This window comes from Mobula hypostoma, chromosome 11, assembly GCF_963921235.1.
Source record: "Mobula hypostoma chromosome 11, sMobHyp1.1, whole genome shotgun sequence".
In the NCBI taxonomy this organism is placed as follows: Eukaryota; Metazoa; Chordata; class Chondrichthyes; order Myliobatiformes; family Myliobatidae; genus Mobula; species Mobula hypostoma.
This window is the reverse complement of record NC_086107.1, coordinates 57,931,577-57,948,493: the sequence shown is the minus strand read 5'-3', so window position 1 is coordinate 57,948,493 and position 16,917 is coordinate 57,931,577. Positions and strand designations below refer to the sequence as shown.

Below are 16,917 nucleotides of genomic sequence, written 5' to 3'. Positions count from 1 at the left end.
GCCCCTACACCTCCTCCCTCACCACCATTCAGGGCTCCAAACAATCCTTCCGGGTGAGGTGACACTTCACCTGTGAATCTGTTGGAATCATTTACTGGGTCCGGTGCTCCTAGTGTGGTCTCCTATATATTGATGAGATCCGACGTAGATTGATACTGGGTCCGGTGCTCCTAGCGTGGTCTCCTATATATTGATGAGATCCGACGTAGATTGATACTGGGTCCGGTGCTCCTAGCGTGGTCTCCTATATATTGATGAGATCCGATGTAGATTGATACTGGGTCCGGTGCTCCTAGCGTGGTCTCCTATATATTGATGAGATCCGATGTAGATTGATACTGGGTCCGGTGCTCCTAGTGTGGTCTCCTATATATTGATGAGATCCGATGTAGATTGATACTGGGTCCGGTGCTCCTAGTGTGGTCTCCTATATATTGATGAGATCCGATGTAGATTGAGAGATTGCTTCACTGAGCATCTACGTTCCATCTGCCTGAAGAAGCAGGATGTCCCAGTGGCTACCTATTTTAATTCCATTTCCAAATCCATTCTAATATGTCAATCCACGGCACCTCTGCTGTCATGATGAGACCACACTCAGGTTTGAGGAACAATACGTTATATTCCATCTGGGTAGCCTCCAACCTGATAGCATGAACATCAACTGCTCGATCTTCCAGTAATGACTCCCCCCCTTCATCATTGCCCATTCCTATTTTCCTCTGTCACCTTATCTCTTTACCTACCCATCACCTCCATCTGGTGCTCCTCCCCCTTTTCTTTCTTCCATGGCCTTCTGTCTTCTCCTATTAAATTTGCCCATCTTTCCAGCCCTTTACCTCTTTCATCGATCCACTTCCCAGCTCTTTACTTTATCGCTCTCCTCTTCCCAGTTTCACCTATCACCTTGTGTTTCTTCCTCCTCTTTCCCCACTTTCGTACCCTGACTCCCCAGCTCTTTTACTTCGGTCCTGATGAAGGGTCTCAGCTTGAAATGTTGATTGTATTCTTTTCCATAGATGCTGCCTGGCCTGCTAAGTTCCTCCAGCATTTTGTGTGTGTCGATCTGGACTTTCTGCTGCACATTCCAATCACTTTGGGTGACCATGTAGACTTGAGACTATGGGGTCAATTCAACCACATAGGTTGCAATGGACTCCCCTTCCTTTGAATTCCATTCATGAAACTTAAAGCATGGTGCAATTAACAATGATTTCAGTTCTAAATGTTCCTGCATTATGTTCATGATATCAGAAAAGCTCATTTCAGCTGGTTTACTTGAAGCAGTTAAACTTCTCAGCAACCTGTATGTCTTTAAATCCAATACATTCAACAAAATTGGCACTGACTTTTCATTGGCTATTTGATTTGCTTCAAAATACTGCTCAATTCGCTCAGTATACAATACCTGGTTATTTCTTGCACAATCAAGCACATCTATTTTTCTGATGTAGCTAGCAATTTCGACTGGTCACCCAAAACTCACTGTTTATGAACCTATGAATTCATCTGGCTCCTACCGTTTTTTTAACTTGACAATTTCTCTCTTCCCCTTCTGAAGAGGCATATGCTACACAGTTTTTTATTAAACTTGAATGTTTTGCTGCACTTCAACCGTAAGTAGCCATCCTGGGTGTATTTTAAATCTCATTTGTTGCCATTCTTATGTTTAGTAACTCTAAAGCATAAAACTAATTGAAAGGAAACACGGGGCCTGGAATGCATGTCTTAGTTTCATTTTCATTTTGACCTATGCCATTCAATCATGTACTTTTACATATAACCCATAATGAAGCAAACAATTTATTTAGCATATTACTCAAATATTACTGAAATATTAAGTACAAAACACTTACCCTCCAAACATTGTGGGAACCTGTAGGTTGCATGCTCCTTCTTTCTCTCTCTCCATGGGAATTTCTCCTTCACTCTCTATTCCTTGCTCCTATCCCTATCTCTATCCCATCACACGTTCACTCTCTTTTTCTTTTCCAGCATTTTTTAATCATCTTTCACTCATCCATTTATATCTGCAGTGGATCCAGATGTGATCTGGTGTGAACTCTGAAAATGGATCTGGTTTATCTCAGGTTCGATCATCAACACCCAGGGCAAGTACTAGTGTGGGAGGCAGGCAAACCCCGAATGGATTCTGCTACATGATTCCTGGCTCGTCTCCACAGACACTTCATTCCATCTTCTTTAAATATCTCATTCAAAAAGTAACTGAGGTTTTAATATGGAAAATCCAAGGGGAAGAGCACCATCTGTGGTTAATCTAAAAGTTAAAATTAGTATCAGACTTAAGTAAAAGTATTCAATTATACAAAGACATGTGGCAGAACAAAAAGACTGGACAGAATATTAAAAAGAACAAAAGAGCCCAAAAGATTAATAAGGAACATATCATAGTGGATTCCAGATAATTAGCCCACGGTTAATCGAGCAGCCACTTATTTGGGACAAGTTTTAAACAACAAAAAAGTAAAGAAAATAGCGTAATTCCCTTCATTTATTTGGGACACTCTGTCACTTAATTTGAGCAGGAGACTGTTGCTGAAGTTTCTAACTAGTGTCTGTCAGGTGCACTTGTGTGGCCATTAAACAACACACCATGCTTAGAGCAAACACTATTGAAATAGCATCAGTTGTGTGTGTTCCTGTTCAAAACGCAATTATTTTTGTCACTGATAGTTGGTGAGAAATGAGCAGTAAGACAACTTGGAATTATTTTGCTCACGGCGCTTTCAAGCATTCAGGCTTGGAGATGCCAGAAGCAGCTCAGAGTGAAAATGAAGCAATTTCAATACTACACAAATTAGGAACAACAACCAATTTGAAGGTATGGGCAATCATCTTGAATATTACAATGAAAATGAAGATTTGGAGAATGCAGTTGTTGAAAGTAATGTATGAAGGCAGTCCATTATCTGCACGAGGTGTCTGTGCTGAATTTGTTCACGCACAGTCAATGAAAAGAGCAAGGCTGAGTACACTGGGTGAAATCCTCCATCGATAATTATTAGGACCTGCAGCTTTAAAGTACAACAGTAGTATTGTTAGCATTCTAATTTGTTCTGTAGCACATTTAAATATATAACTAGTTACATAATTAAATGATAGTTTGTCTTATTTATACATTTTTAACTATTTCCATGAAACTTCGGCTAATTGGGGCAGCTGCTTAACCGGGCCAAAATGTACCGGTCTCGACGTGTCCCAATTAACTGGAATCCACTCTATCAGAATATCAGAAAAAGTAAGCCAAATGTTAAAAGCAAAGAATAATAGCTTTTAAAGATATTTTAAAAAGATTTAACTGAATGAACACGAATAATATATAAAGTTACTTTTAATGAAAAGTAAAGGGGTGGCAGATAAATCAAACAAATACTTCACTAAAAAGGATATCAGTAACAAACCAGAAATAAGTGTAAATCAGGAATTAGAAGGGACAAACTCAAGAAAATTGGCTTCACAAGGCCAGTTGTACTGAGTAAATTATTGGATCTGCAAATTAACAAGTCATCCGTGGGATTTCACTTAGGCTTTTATAAGGAGTGTTTCATGAATAACTCACGTGTAATGCCCTGGTTAAAATTGTATTTGTACTGCTATACTGTTAGGCATTTTACTTTAGCAGTTTTCTGCAAATGCAGTGTGTTCTGTTAGTTAAGTTTTCATAGACTAGTGTTTTGGCTACAGCTGAGATAAGAAGCTTTTGCTCAGCCTAGGAATGTTGTGTCTGCTATTTGGGTTCGTTTGATATTGTGCTGTAACATTCTGTCCAGTGGGATGTCATGGAAGATTCCAAAGAGCTGGATGGGATCAGATTTCTGAAAGACTGTTAGTCTGGTTTCGGATCTTTTGTTAAGGAGTTGCGGAGAAGAGTACGAGGGGAAGGTACCTGGGGATCCCAATTGATTGGGAAACCCTATTGTAAGAAGTGCTTTGTGCAGACGAATGGTTCAAAGGAGGAAGTCCCAATACTCCTGAGGTTTTTCAAAATGGTCTTCGAGGGAAGTGTGAGTGCGAGTGGAGCTTTTACCAGGCTGAGAAAGAGAGTTTTTGAAGTTCAGAATATCAAGAACATCCCTAGGCTTCTGGTCTATGAATCTATAGTCCTCGCTTCCTTGCTACATGGAGTGGAGTTGTGGACGACATACAGCTGGCACATAAAATCCCTAGAAACTTACCATCAAAGATGCCTCCAAAACAGTCTGAGAGTTAGTTGGAAGAACAGGCATACTGACTCCAGCACCCTGGAGGATGCTAACATTAACTTCATAGCCACAATCATGACTCAACAACAACTGTGATGGGTCGGCCACATTACCGTATGCCTGACTCCCGCCTCCTTAAAGCTGTTTGACCAACTCAAGGATGCAAAGTGCACTCCTGGAGGGCAGACAAAGTGGTTCAAGGACAGTATCAAGACCCACCTGAGGAACAGCCACATCAACCTGAATGGATGGGAGAAATTAGAACAGGATAGGAAAGGCCAGAGAAAGATTGCCTATAAGGGGATTGCACAGCTCGAAGAATACCTCCGCTGTGCTGCTGAGACTAAGCTGCTTCACTATAAGGAGATACTGGGAAAGGCCCAGCCAGCTACATCCACCACCACCTCAATGACTTACGCCTGCCAACACTGCTATAGGACTTGTGGATCATGGAGCGGCCTCTTTAGTCATCTCAAGACCCACAAGTGACCAGGTCAACCACCAGGAGAAGAATCATACTCGACTACGATGACACTCAACTACTACAGAAAAGAGCTCCAATTTTATGTGCACATTTAGACTGGTTTAACTGTACTGGGCCCTTTTCTTTTTTCTCCCTATTAACTGTTCGTTAAAGTGGAAATATCTGTAAATATACTTCCACTTTAATTTTATGCTGGTGTAAAATCTGTTATTTCCTGGTGAACAATAACTTTGCGTGGTGCAGCATTTACACAGAATTCACCACAACTTTTGTTCCTTCATCGGAACGTTCTGACTTTCCTGTTTGGTTGAACCTAATTCATACCAACCCCAGATGTGTGCTGCTTATCGAAGGTGGCCCTCTCACCATTACCCATGTAACGTTGAGTCACGGAGCTGTTAGTTAGCTAACGAACCAAGTTTGTCACAAGCCATGGTGAGAGGGTTACATTTTTGGGGGCTTCATCTGGAGGATTGGAATGCTGTATAAGGATTGATTAAGTGGCTTATTTGTCTGTTTAAACCTATGTTTTGTGGTAAGTGAGGTACTTTATTATGGATGCCATGGAAATTAAGGTCGGGTATAATACGACTACCAATGACATGGCTTAAGTCACAGTGCTCGTTCAGATAGGTACAGGAGAGGCGGGGCTATGGCCAGTTCATATTTCTAGAGCTGGCAAGGAGGTAGCTGAGGGTGAAGATTTTAAAGGCAAGTGTTCTCTTTTCTGTGGAGTGAGGGGAAGACTTTGGCTGATGTGAAAAGTCTAATGGGTCCTTCAGCTCTTGATTTAAGTTCTGAAACACGAGGAAATCTGCAGACACTGGAATTTCAAGCAACACACATAAAAGTTGCTGGTGAATGCAGCAGGCCAGGCAGCATCTCTAGGAAGAGGTACAGTCGATGTTTCGGGTGGAGACCCTTTGACAGGACTAACTGAAAGAAGAGCTAGTAAGAGATTTGAAAGTGGGAGGAGGAGGGGGAGATCAGAAATGATAGGAGAAGATAGGAGGGGGAGGGATGGAGCCAAGAGCTGGACAGTTGATGGGCAAAAGGGATATGAGAGGATCATGGGACAGGAGGCCTAGGGAGAAAGAAAACGGAGAGGGAGGGAAGCCCAGAGGGTAGGCAAGGGGTATAGTGAGGGGGACAGAGGGAGAAAAAGGAGAGAGAGAAAAAGAATGTGTGTATATAAATAAATAAATAACGGATGGGGTATGTTGGGGAGGTGGGGCATTAGTGGAAGTTTGAGAAGTCAATGTTCATGCCATCAGGTTGGAGGCTACCCAGACGGAATATAAGGTGGCATTCCTCCAATCTGAGTGTGACTTCATCTTTACAGTAGAGGAGGCCGTGGATAGACATATCAGAATGGGAATGGGACGTGGAATTGAACATCTCAGAATGGGAATGGAAAGTGGAATTAAACATATCAGAATGGGAATGGGACGTGGAATTTAAGTTCTGAGCTTGTTTTGGCTGTTACATCACAAGTTGATAAATGCCAAAATGTACCTGCAGAAGGCCAAAGATGTTGTAGGCTGTCAATTTTCTCTGGAGTCAAGCCCACGCCCGATGGGGAAGAAGAATATGAGGCTTGGGCTGAGCAGAAATCTCAGTTACTGGATGAATGGCCATGCTCAGATAACATAAAGAAAACTGAGACTGGTAGAGAGTTTAAAGGATCTGGTGGCTAATATAGAGAGGTTCCTAAAGGCAGAAAACCCATCAGCTAATTACATGCAAGCTCCAGATGAAGCTTTTGGCACTACTGAAAGTTCTGCCGATACTGTATTAGGTTGAAGTTTAGGCGTGCATTCCAGGAAGAGGGACAGAAGCTTTCTGCCTACCTTTTCAGGTTGGAGAAACAGCTGCACTATTAGTGCCACAAAGTGGGCATTCAGTTGTCTGAGAGAAATTGCTTGAGGGCAGAGCAAGTTGCGAAGGGCGCACTGTCACATGACATAATTGCTCCATGTCTTCAAATGACCCACAAGTTATGCCCTCCTCCATCTTTTACTGAGTTACTCAGAGAAGTTAGAGAGGAGGAAAATATGATTGAGGAGCAGAATGTTTCCAAAGGCCAAGTAACGTCTTCAGTGGTAGCCTCTGTTGTTAAAGTGACCCTTGATGCCACGGAGATAGAGCTTTTGAGGAATGAGGTGAAAAACCTTCAAGCTGAGCTGACTTGGTGCATGGCTGCTAATGTTTCAGCTGGACGTGACATGTCCTTGACAAAACCCAACTCACCTGTAGCACTTACTAAGCAGAGAAATGCTGCTGAAAAGGGTCTTCTGACTGGAGAGGCGACCAGTATTTTCTGTTATAACTGAGGAGGAGATGGACATTTCAAGCAAAAATGTGAGGGATAGGAACATTTTCAAAAAGTAAGTCAGTGGTTAATCAAAGAGAGAAGAAAAGATGCAAAACTATGAAGGAACCCAGTAACGGAGTGGGCTGGCCTCAAATAGTAAAGTGCATGACACTATTCCTGAAGGTTTGGTGTGGCCAAGCTCTGAAGTATCCATATGGACTGGAGGTACTTATGCTAAAGCCATACTTGACATAGGTTCTCAAGTTATTTTACTTCACAGATCCTTTTACAACCGGTATTTGATGCATTTGCCATTGACGCCACTCAGTGCCTTTCAATTTGGTGGCTTAGTGCTGATGATTACCCGTAAGATGGTTACTAGTCACTGAAACTGGAGTTTTCCAAAGCAGATATTGGAGTAACTGAGACTTTAGATACACCAGTGTTGGTCTGCCTGGAGCTGGTTGAAAAAGGTGAAGCTTCCGTTCTTGTGGGAACAGATACTCCCATTGTGAGAAGGCTCATGGGAACATGCAAGAAGAGAAATTGAGTGAATCTTTTTGAAAATCTTGTCCATTCACCTGATGTTCAGAGCTGCTTTTGAGAAGTGCAAGTTCCTCCTAAGCAGGATGATGAGCATAAACAAGGAACTGTGTGGTATATGCAGTTTAAACCTGTCACGTTATGTCGTGGAGGAGTAGCTAGAGTGACAAAGGACACCCCTTCCTGACAGAGTCCTTTTTTTAGGAGGTGTGGAGAAGAGCACAAGGAAAGATTCTCGGAGGACACCACCTGAAGGAGAAACCTTATTGTAAGAAGAGGTTTGTGCAGATGAGTGGCTCAAAGGAGGAAGTGCCAATATTCCTGAGTTAGCCAGTTCTTTCGAAATGGTCTTCAAGGGAGTTCGAACTATGGCCGGTGTCTTTCACGCAGAACATGGGTTCAGCACCTGGAGTAAAGCAGTTCCCTCTGCTACTCCAGAAAAGAGCTCCAATATTATATGCACATAACTGGTTTAACTGTACTGCCCCTTTTCTTTTTTCCCTATGAACTGTTTGCTAAAGTTGAAATATCTGTAAATATATTTCCCCTTTAATTTTAAGCTGGTGTAAGGTCTGTTATTTCCTGGCGAGTTACTACTTTGCATTGGCTGTATTTACACAGCATTCAAAACAACTTTTGTTCCCTCACTGGAACATTCCAACTTACTTGTCTGGTTGAACCCAAATCAGGTCGACCCCAGATCTGTAGCTTATTGAGGATGGCCCTCAATCACTGTTACCCATGCAATGCTGAGCCATACGGCTGTTATGGGCCATGGTGAGAGAGTTACATGTGCATTAACTTTATTTTTCCACACTTCCTTCAATTTGGGAAAACTTCCATTTGAGCGGAAATTAGCAAATGTAATTTCTTTATTTAAGAAGGGAGAGAGAAAGCAGTTAACTTACATCGGCTGCAGGGAAGATATTAAAAACTATTAATAAAGATGTTATAGAAGGGCACTTGGAAATATTCAAGTAGTGAAGTAAAGTCAATATGGTTTTGTGAGAAGAAAATCAAGTTTTCTGGTTTTATTGGTGTTTTCTGAAAAAGTGATTCAGGCTATAGATAAAGGGGAAAACAGAAACCATCCTGGGACCTCTGTTGTTTGTGATATAAGTTATACATCAATGGGTGGGTTAGGAAGTTTGCAGATGATACAAAGGTTGTTGCTGTGGAAAGCACAGAAGACTACAGATATGGGCCGAGAAATGGCAGATGGAGTTTAACTCGTCCAAATGTGAAGTGTTGCACTTTAAGAGATCAAATGGAAGGAGACAATACACAGTTAATGGTAAGACCCATTAAAGCATTGAGATGCAGAGAGATCTTGGGGTTCAAGTCCATATCTTCCTGAAAGTGGCTACACAGATTGATAGAGTGGTAAATAAGGCATATGGCATGCCTGCCTTTGTTAGTTGAGGAACTGAGTTCAAGGGTTGTGAAGTTATGTTGCAGCTTTATAAAAATCTATTTAGGTGCCATTATAGAGAATGGTGGGTGCTTGGAATGCACTGTCTAACGTGGTGGTGTAGACTAGTATGATCGGGGTTTTCAAGAGGTTCCTAGATAGGCACGTGAATGTGCAGGAAGTGGAAGGATATAGACATTGTGTCTGGAGAAGGGATTAGTTTAGTTGGGCATTTGGTTACTAATTTAACTAGTTTGACACATAGTGGCTGAGTTGTCTATTCTTGTGCTATACTGGTCTATATTCTAATAACGATGCTTTCAAGCCCACAGTTCTAGTCATCAATTGGTACTTGATATGGTGCTCAGAATACATTACTACTGAGCTACACAAACAGCACCCCCACCCCCCAACCCTAGAGCTTCTACCTGCAAGAATGAGAGAGGCATCATATGTAAGGGAGTATCACCTCCTGCAAGTTCTCTTTCAAGTGACACACCTTTCTGATTTGGAAATATATTACCGCTCCTTCATCTTCACTGGGTGTAAATCCGGAAATTCCCTACCCAACAGCAGTGTGGGAGTACCTTCAAAAGAACAACTACTGTGGTTCAAAAAGGCAGCTAAATTTCAGGAATAGGCAATAAATAATAGTTTTGTCAGCAACATCCTGGTTTCAAATATGAATATGTTCATAATTATTTTTTATTCCACAAAGAGCAAATGTAGCATGAAATTATATATAATCTTGATACAAGTAAACCTCAGTCCAACTTGTAGCCTATTGGAGAAATGAGAGATCTTCAGAAATTAACATGAGGTGGGGCACTTGTCTGAAGTTGTAATAAAAGAAAGTGAAATATTTTGAGGATGACAGTCAGAGAGTCAGAATTAGAATGACAAAGCAGGGAAACAAGAACTTCAGCCCAATTTGTGCATGCTAAAGATGTCAAACTAAGCTCGTCAGAGTTCCCTACATTTGGTACATATCCCTCTAAATCTTTCTGACTTACGTAACTGTCTGAATATCTTTTAAATGTCATAATTTTACCCTCCTCTACCACATCCTCTACAAATTGTTCCATATACCTACCATTCTCTATGAACAACTTGCCCCTCAGTCCCTTCTAATCTTGCCCACCCCTCCCACCGACTTTACCTTATGGGCCTTCTGATTTTAGACTTCTTGCTAGACTATGAGCATCCATTTTATCTGTGTCTGTCATGAATTCATAAACTTTACATTCATCATTCCAAAGAAACCAGTCCCTGTCTATCCTGTTAGTTCTGTCTATCAGACCCTTCAGTCTTAGCAACATTGATGTGAATTGTTTCCACATCCTCTACAGCTTAATCACATTCTTCCCACAGTAGGTGATCAGCACTGTGCACAATACTCCAAGTGTAGTCTCTGTACTGGTTCCTTAGGGTTGTTATAGCCTAAGGTGGTATTGGGGACAAGCTCCCTCTACCTATTAAATGCTCCCTATGGCGTGCCCTTCTACTAGCTTCTGACAATCAAGCCTAGCTCCTGGCCTTCACGTGGAACCATTTCTACTGATATAAGAAGGGGCAAAGGAAGGTTACTGGTGCCTTAAAACCAGTCGCTTTGGGTAGATGGGGCTTGTCACTCATGGTTGGCAGCTCAACTAGGAGAAGGAAAACTCTGATCTCAAACCTCTGCTGCCTTGTGGCTATACACACTCATGGGGAAGGCTTCAGGAGTAAGCCCCCGAGGGAAAAGCCTGGAGCTGAAGTCACCAAGGCCTACGTTGAGTTCAATGCTGACTGGCAACTCCTTCGATGCTGCTGGTACCAAACTGTATTGGTCTCAGCCATTCCTTTAGGTTCATCAGATGTTTGGAAAGGGGGAGCTTGCTACATGGGCAACAGCTTGCTCTCTATATCATACTGCCCAGGCGTGCGTATTTACAGGGGCGTATCTACAGAAAATAGCGCCTATCGCAAGCACTGAAATTGCGCCCCTGTCCAAACATCTGACACTCATCTTTTAGATAACTTTACCATAATATCAGCTCAAAAATACAAGTCAAGCTCGTCAGTCTTTTAATTAACAAATTATGGCACTACATGAAAATTATAACTGCACCTTCCTTGCTTTCACTGATGCAAATTGGTCTATGATGTGATCAAAGTCAGTTTTTTCAGTTTCTTCTCTTTCTACACTCAGCAGAGCAAGATCACAGAGTCTGCCTTGACCCACAGAGGCTCTCAAATACGAAAGTATTAGTTTTAACTTGCTGAATGATCTCTCAGAGCTGGCGATGGAAACTGCGATGGGTAGCATTATCTGAATAGCAATGCGAAGGTTGGGGAAGACGCTCTCATCTCCATACTGAACAATACATTCAAGAAGCTCTTCAGGTCTTGATAGTTTCATGTTGACCTGCCTTGATAGCAACATTCTGCAATCCAAAATTTCTTCATATAGCTGCTGTCCATCAACATCAGAGCCGTACGATTCGCCCAAATTTTCACACTTCTTCTTCAGGTCATTACAGTCAGCACCATAACACAGTCCCTCGACATCGAGAAGGAACCCAAACTTGGTGTCAGTGTCGTGCAAATGAGCAAACCTTTCGTCCATTTCTCTGTGAAGACGGTCGAGTGTTCCCTTCATGACTCATTCTATTTCCTCCTTAGCTGTTAACCCAGTGTCTCTCAAGTTCTCATCAGCCATTTGTTTCTTTCGTCTCTGACATCTTTCAACTTTAATATTCCATTCTTGACAGAGACTGACTCCTTCTTTGAGTGACTCACTGACCAACACATCTCATTCATCATAAAAGTAAATTCAGAAGGCTTTCAAACCCAGGGCAGCATCGTGGAAGTTCATGCTAGGATCCTGCAGCCTCTTTTTGAATATGGTCAATGCGAATGAGTACTTTGTTCCAAACTCCTAGCAAAGTCAGAAAATCGTAACTCAACTGCGGTTGTACAGCTGCCTTGTGTCACTTCTTGTTCCTCTGGTCTCGTTTTCATTGTCTATCATATTCTGGAGAACTTGAAGTATCTCCTCAAGGTACTTGCTGATGGGCATCACTGCTTCTGTCCTTGCACTCCAGCTGGTTTCGGACTCCGACTTAACAACCACAGGCACGGCGTTTTTGAGTTTTTCCTAGTGCTGTGTTGAACGAGAGAAAAACACGCAGAGAGCTTCGATGGTTCCAAAAAATATGACCGTCATCGTATCCTGCTCGGCTGCATGTACACCCGCCAAGTTGAGTGAGTGATTGTTGCAATTCACAAACACTGCTAGGTCGTTTTTCTCACTAATTGTTTGATGAACACCACTTCTGTGTCCAGCCATCACAGCAGCGTTGTCACAGCACTGTGTCCGACGATCTTGTAGCTCCATTTCGTCCTTCTCTAGCTGTTTCAAGATGTCTTCAACCAAGCTCGCAGCATCCTTCTGGTTTATCGGGAAAAAACCAAGGAAGGACTCTCTAACACGGACTGTTTTCCTCTCAAAATCAACTTCCACATAGAACATAGAATAGTACAGCACATTACAGGCCCTTCGGCCCACAATGTTGTGCCAACCTTCAAACCCTGCCTCCCATATAACCCCCCTCCCCACCTTAAATTCCTCCATATACCTGTCCAGTAGTCTCCTAAACTTCACTAGTGTATCTGCCTCCACCAGTGACACAGGCAGCACATTCCACACACCAACCACTCTCTGAGTAAAAAACCTTCCTCTAATATCCCCCTTGAACTTCCCACCCCTTACCTCAAAGCCATGTCCTCTTGTACTGAGCAGTGGTGCCCTGGGGAAGAGGCGCTGGGTATCCACTCTATCTATTCCTCTTAATATCTTGTACACCTCTATCATGTCTCCTCTCATCCTCCTTCTCTCCAAAGAGTAAAGCCCTAGCTCCCTTAATCTCTGATCATAATCCATACTCTCTAAACCAGGCAGCATCCTGGTAAGTCTGCTCTATACCCTTTCCAATGCTTCCACAACCTTCCTATAGTGAGGCGTTCAGAACAGGACACAGTACTCCAAGTGCGCCTAACCAGAGTTTTATAGAGCTGCATCATTACATCGTGACTCTTAAACTCTACCCCTCGACTTATGAAAGCTGACACCCCATAAGCTTTCTTAACTACCCTATCTACCTGTGAGGCAACTTTCAGGGATCTGTGGACATCCAAGATCCCTCTGCTCCTCCACACGACCAAGTGTCCTGCCATTTACTTTGTACTCTGCCTTGGAGTTTGTCCTTCCAAAGTGTACCACCTCACACTTCTCCTGGTTGAACTCCATCTGCCACTTCTCAGCCCACTTCTGCATCCTACCAATGTCTCTCTGCAATCTTCGACAATCCTCTACACTATCTACAACACCACCAACCTTCGTGTCGTCTGCAAACCTGCCAACCCACCCTTCTACCCCACATCCAGGTCGCTAATAAAAATCACGAAACGTAGAGGTCCCAGAACAGATCCTTGTGGGACACCACTAGTCACAACCCTCCAATCTGAAGGTACGCCCTCCACCATGACCCTCTGCCTTCTGTAGGCAAGCCAATTCTGAATCCACCTGGCCAAACTTCCCTTGATCCCATGCCTTCTGACTTTCTGAATAAGCCTACAGTGTGGAACCTTGTCAAATGCCTTACTAAAATCCATATAGATCACATCCACTGCACTACCCTCATCCATATGACTGGTCACTTCCTCAAAGAACTCTATCAGGCTTGTTAGACACAATCTACCCTTCACAAAGCCATGCTGACTGTTCCTGATCAGACCATGATTCTCTAAATGCCCATAGATCCTATGTCTAAGAATCTTTTCCAACAGCTTTCCCACCACAGATGTAAGGCTCATTGGTCTATAATTACCCAGACTATCCCTACTACCTTTTTTGAACAAGGGGACAACATTTGCCTCCCTCCAATCCTCCGGTACCATTCCCATGGATTACGAGGACATAAAGATCCTAGCCACAGGCTCAGCAATCTCTTCCCTCACCTCGTGGAGCAGCCTAGGGAATATTCCATCAGGCTCCGGGGTCTTATCTGTCCTAATGTATTTTAACAACTCCAACACCTCCTCTCCTTTAATATCAACATGCTCCAGGACATCAACCTCACTCATATTGTTCTCACCGTCATCAAGTTCCCTCTCATTGGTGAATACCGAAGAGAAGTATTCATTGAGGATCTTGCTCACTTCCACAGCCTCCAGACACATCTTCCCACCTTTATCTCTAATCAGTCCTACCTTCACTCCTGTCATCCTTTTGTTCTTCACATAATTGAAGAATGCCTTGGGGTTTTCCTTTATCCTACTCACCAAGGCCTTCTCATGCCCCCTTCTTTCTCTTCTCAGCCCCTTCTTAAGCTCCTTTCTTGCTTCCCTATATTCCTCAACAGACCCATCTGATCCTTGCTTCGTAAACCTCATGTATGCTGCCTTCTTCCACCTGACTAGATTCTCCACCTCACTTGTCACCCATGGTTCCTTCACCCTACCATTCTTTATCTTCCTCAGCAGGACAAATTTATCCCTAACATCCTGCGGGAGATCTCTAAACATCGATCACATGTCCATAGTACACTTCCCTGCAGAAAACATCATCCCAATTCACACCCGCAAGTTCTAGCCTTATAGCCTCATAATTTGCCCTTCCCCAATTAAGAATTTTCCTGTCCTCTCTGATTCTATCCTTTTCCATGTAATGCTAAAGGCCAGGGAGCAGTGGTCACTGTCCCCCAGATGCTCACCCACTGAGAGATCTGTGACCTGACCCGGTTCATTACCTAGTACTAGATCTAGTATGGCATTCCCCCTAGTCGGCTTGTCAACATACTGTGACAGGAATCCATCCTGGACACACTGAACAAACTCTGCCCTGTCTAACCCCTTGGAACTAATCGGGTGCCAATCAATATTAGGGAAGTTAAAGTCACCCATGATAACAACCCTGTTATTTTTGCACCTTTCCAAAATCTGCCTCCTAATCTGCTCCTCTGTATCTCTGCTGCTACCAGGGGGCCTGTAGAATACTCCCAGTAGAGTAACTGCTCCCTTCCTGTTCCTGACTTCCACCCATACTGACTCAAAAGAGAATCCTGCTACATTACCCACCCTTCTGTAGCTGTAATAGTATTCCTGACCAGTAATGCCACCCCTCCTCCCCTTTCTCCCCTCCTCTCCATCCCTTTTAAAGCACTGAATTCCAGGAATATTGAGAATCCATTCCTGCCCTGGTGCCATACCTCACTACTTCTGACATCTGTTCACAGTGTGCCTGATCAGGGGTCGAATCAAACATGAGACCATAGTACATGGCTTTACGAATGCTTCTCAACAGACTCTGATGAACAGTGGATGAACATGTGGATGAATTTGTTCTGGACACCCAGGGAAAGATAAAACTTGGATCCAGGATGACTTTCCAAATGAGTTAGATGTTCTTTTATGACAGGGTCAAAGATGGCCAGTGGTTTCAGTAAGCCAAGGGAATTTCCCAAATTGGAGTCATCGTCTAGCTGAAGTGACTCCCTGTGTCATTGTAAAGCCAGATTCTGAGTGGCAATGAATTTTATGCAGTGAAGGATTCTCGTCAAGATATCACGCCACTCCTGCTTTTCCTTCTCAATCTGTGACTGAAATACCGTGTTAATAACTCCTCTGTTTCCAGCTAAATTTCTTTCCATTTCTTTCCACTGTGTGAAGCATTCCTGATGATTCTTGGCATTTTCATGAACACCAATCCTTTCAGGTGCTTTCCACTGGTTGAATCCACTTTCCTGCTCCAATGAGGATTGATGGTCTGACCGGGAATAGAGAAGACAACAGATACAAAATGCAGACCTTTTAGAAGGGGAATAGACCAGCCATGAGCAAGTCACTTCCTAACCATGACCATTTCCCAATTTCCTCCTGATCCAAGTTTTGTTCATTTGTTTGTAGGAAAGGCCCCTCACTGTTCTGGATATTCTTCGAACCCAGCTTTATTATTTGTTCTCAATGCGTCAGGCAGAATTGCTTTTCCAGTATCCTTGTCGAACTTCAGAAGTCCAATGTCATGCTGTTCAATCACTTCTGGTATGACAGTTCGAGGCTCTTTGACAGCATCCAGTTCATTAGGTTCAGTTTCGTCGGGTTCAATCTCGTCAGGGAAAATCTCGTCAATAAGCTCAACATCACTACCACCACCATCGTCTCCCCCTCCTGGCATGTCCACGTTCTCTGTGGCAGCCTCACTCTTAATCTCATCATACTCAGATTTATCTGACTTGATTTCCTCCTCGGCTTGTGATGCATTTGTACTTGATCCATCTTCGGATTCTAACAAACTTGTAGCAGGTGCAGGCGGCTCCATGGAACATGTCGAACTATTTGTTCCAGGCTTTTCAAAGAAGGGCATGAAGAACTTGCTCGACTTCTTGGCTTCCTCTGCCTCCAACTTTCGTCTCTTCCGTCCTTCAGCTCCACTTTCCTTCTTCTTCGTGAAGCAACGTTTCATGGTCTTCTTACACAATGCTCTGAAATAAGGCCATCCTAGTGCTTCTCACCCATCATAATCAAAGACAGATCAGGCATCTGAAGAAAATTACGTTTTCACTATCTGAGGATGGCTTGTCTGATTTTATTAGAAATTGCTCAGTGGCGCCCCCTTCAAGTGGCGCCCAGGGCACGTGCTATACCTGCCATACCTTAGATACGCCACTGCGTATCTAGAGAGCTAGGACGCAGTATCCATGGTTGAACCCAACTGATGGACGCCTCACAATCTCTGTACTCACTGCCCTTTCTGATGAGGTGAAACACTCCATATTCCTTCTTTCCCACACCATCCGCCTGTGTCGTCACTTTTGGGGTATTATGTATTGTACTCTTAGACCTTTCTGTTCTACAACATTGAAGCCCTTACCATTCATTGTATATGTCCTGCCCTGCTTTA

At 43.1% G+C, this 16,917-nt stretch overlaps 1 protein-coding gene across 6 annotated transcripts in view; it reads right to left on the bottom strand.

Moving 5' to 3' along the window:
- Window positions 1–16,917, bottom strand: part of LOC134353775 (von Willebrand factor C and EGF domain-containing protein-like) — a 383,806-nt gene that overhangs the window by 175,191 nt on the left and 191,698 nt on the right. The window lies entirely within an intron of this gene.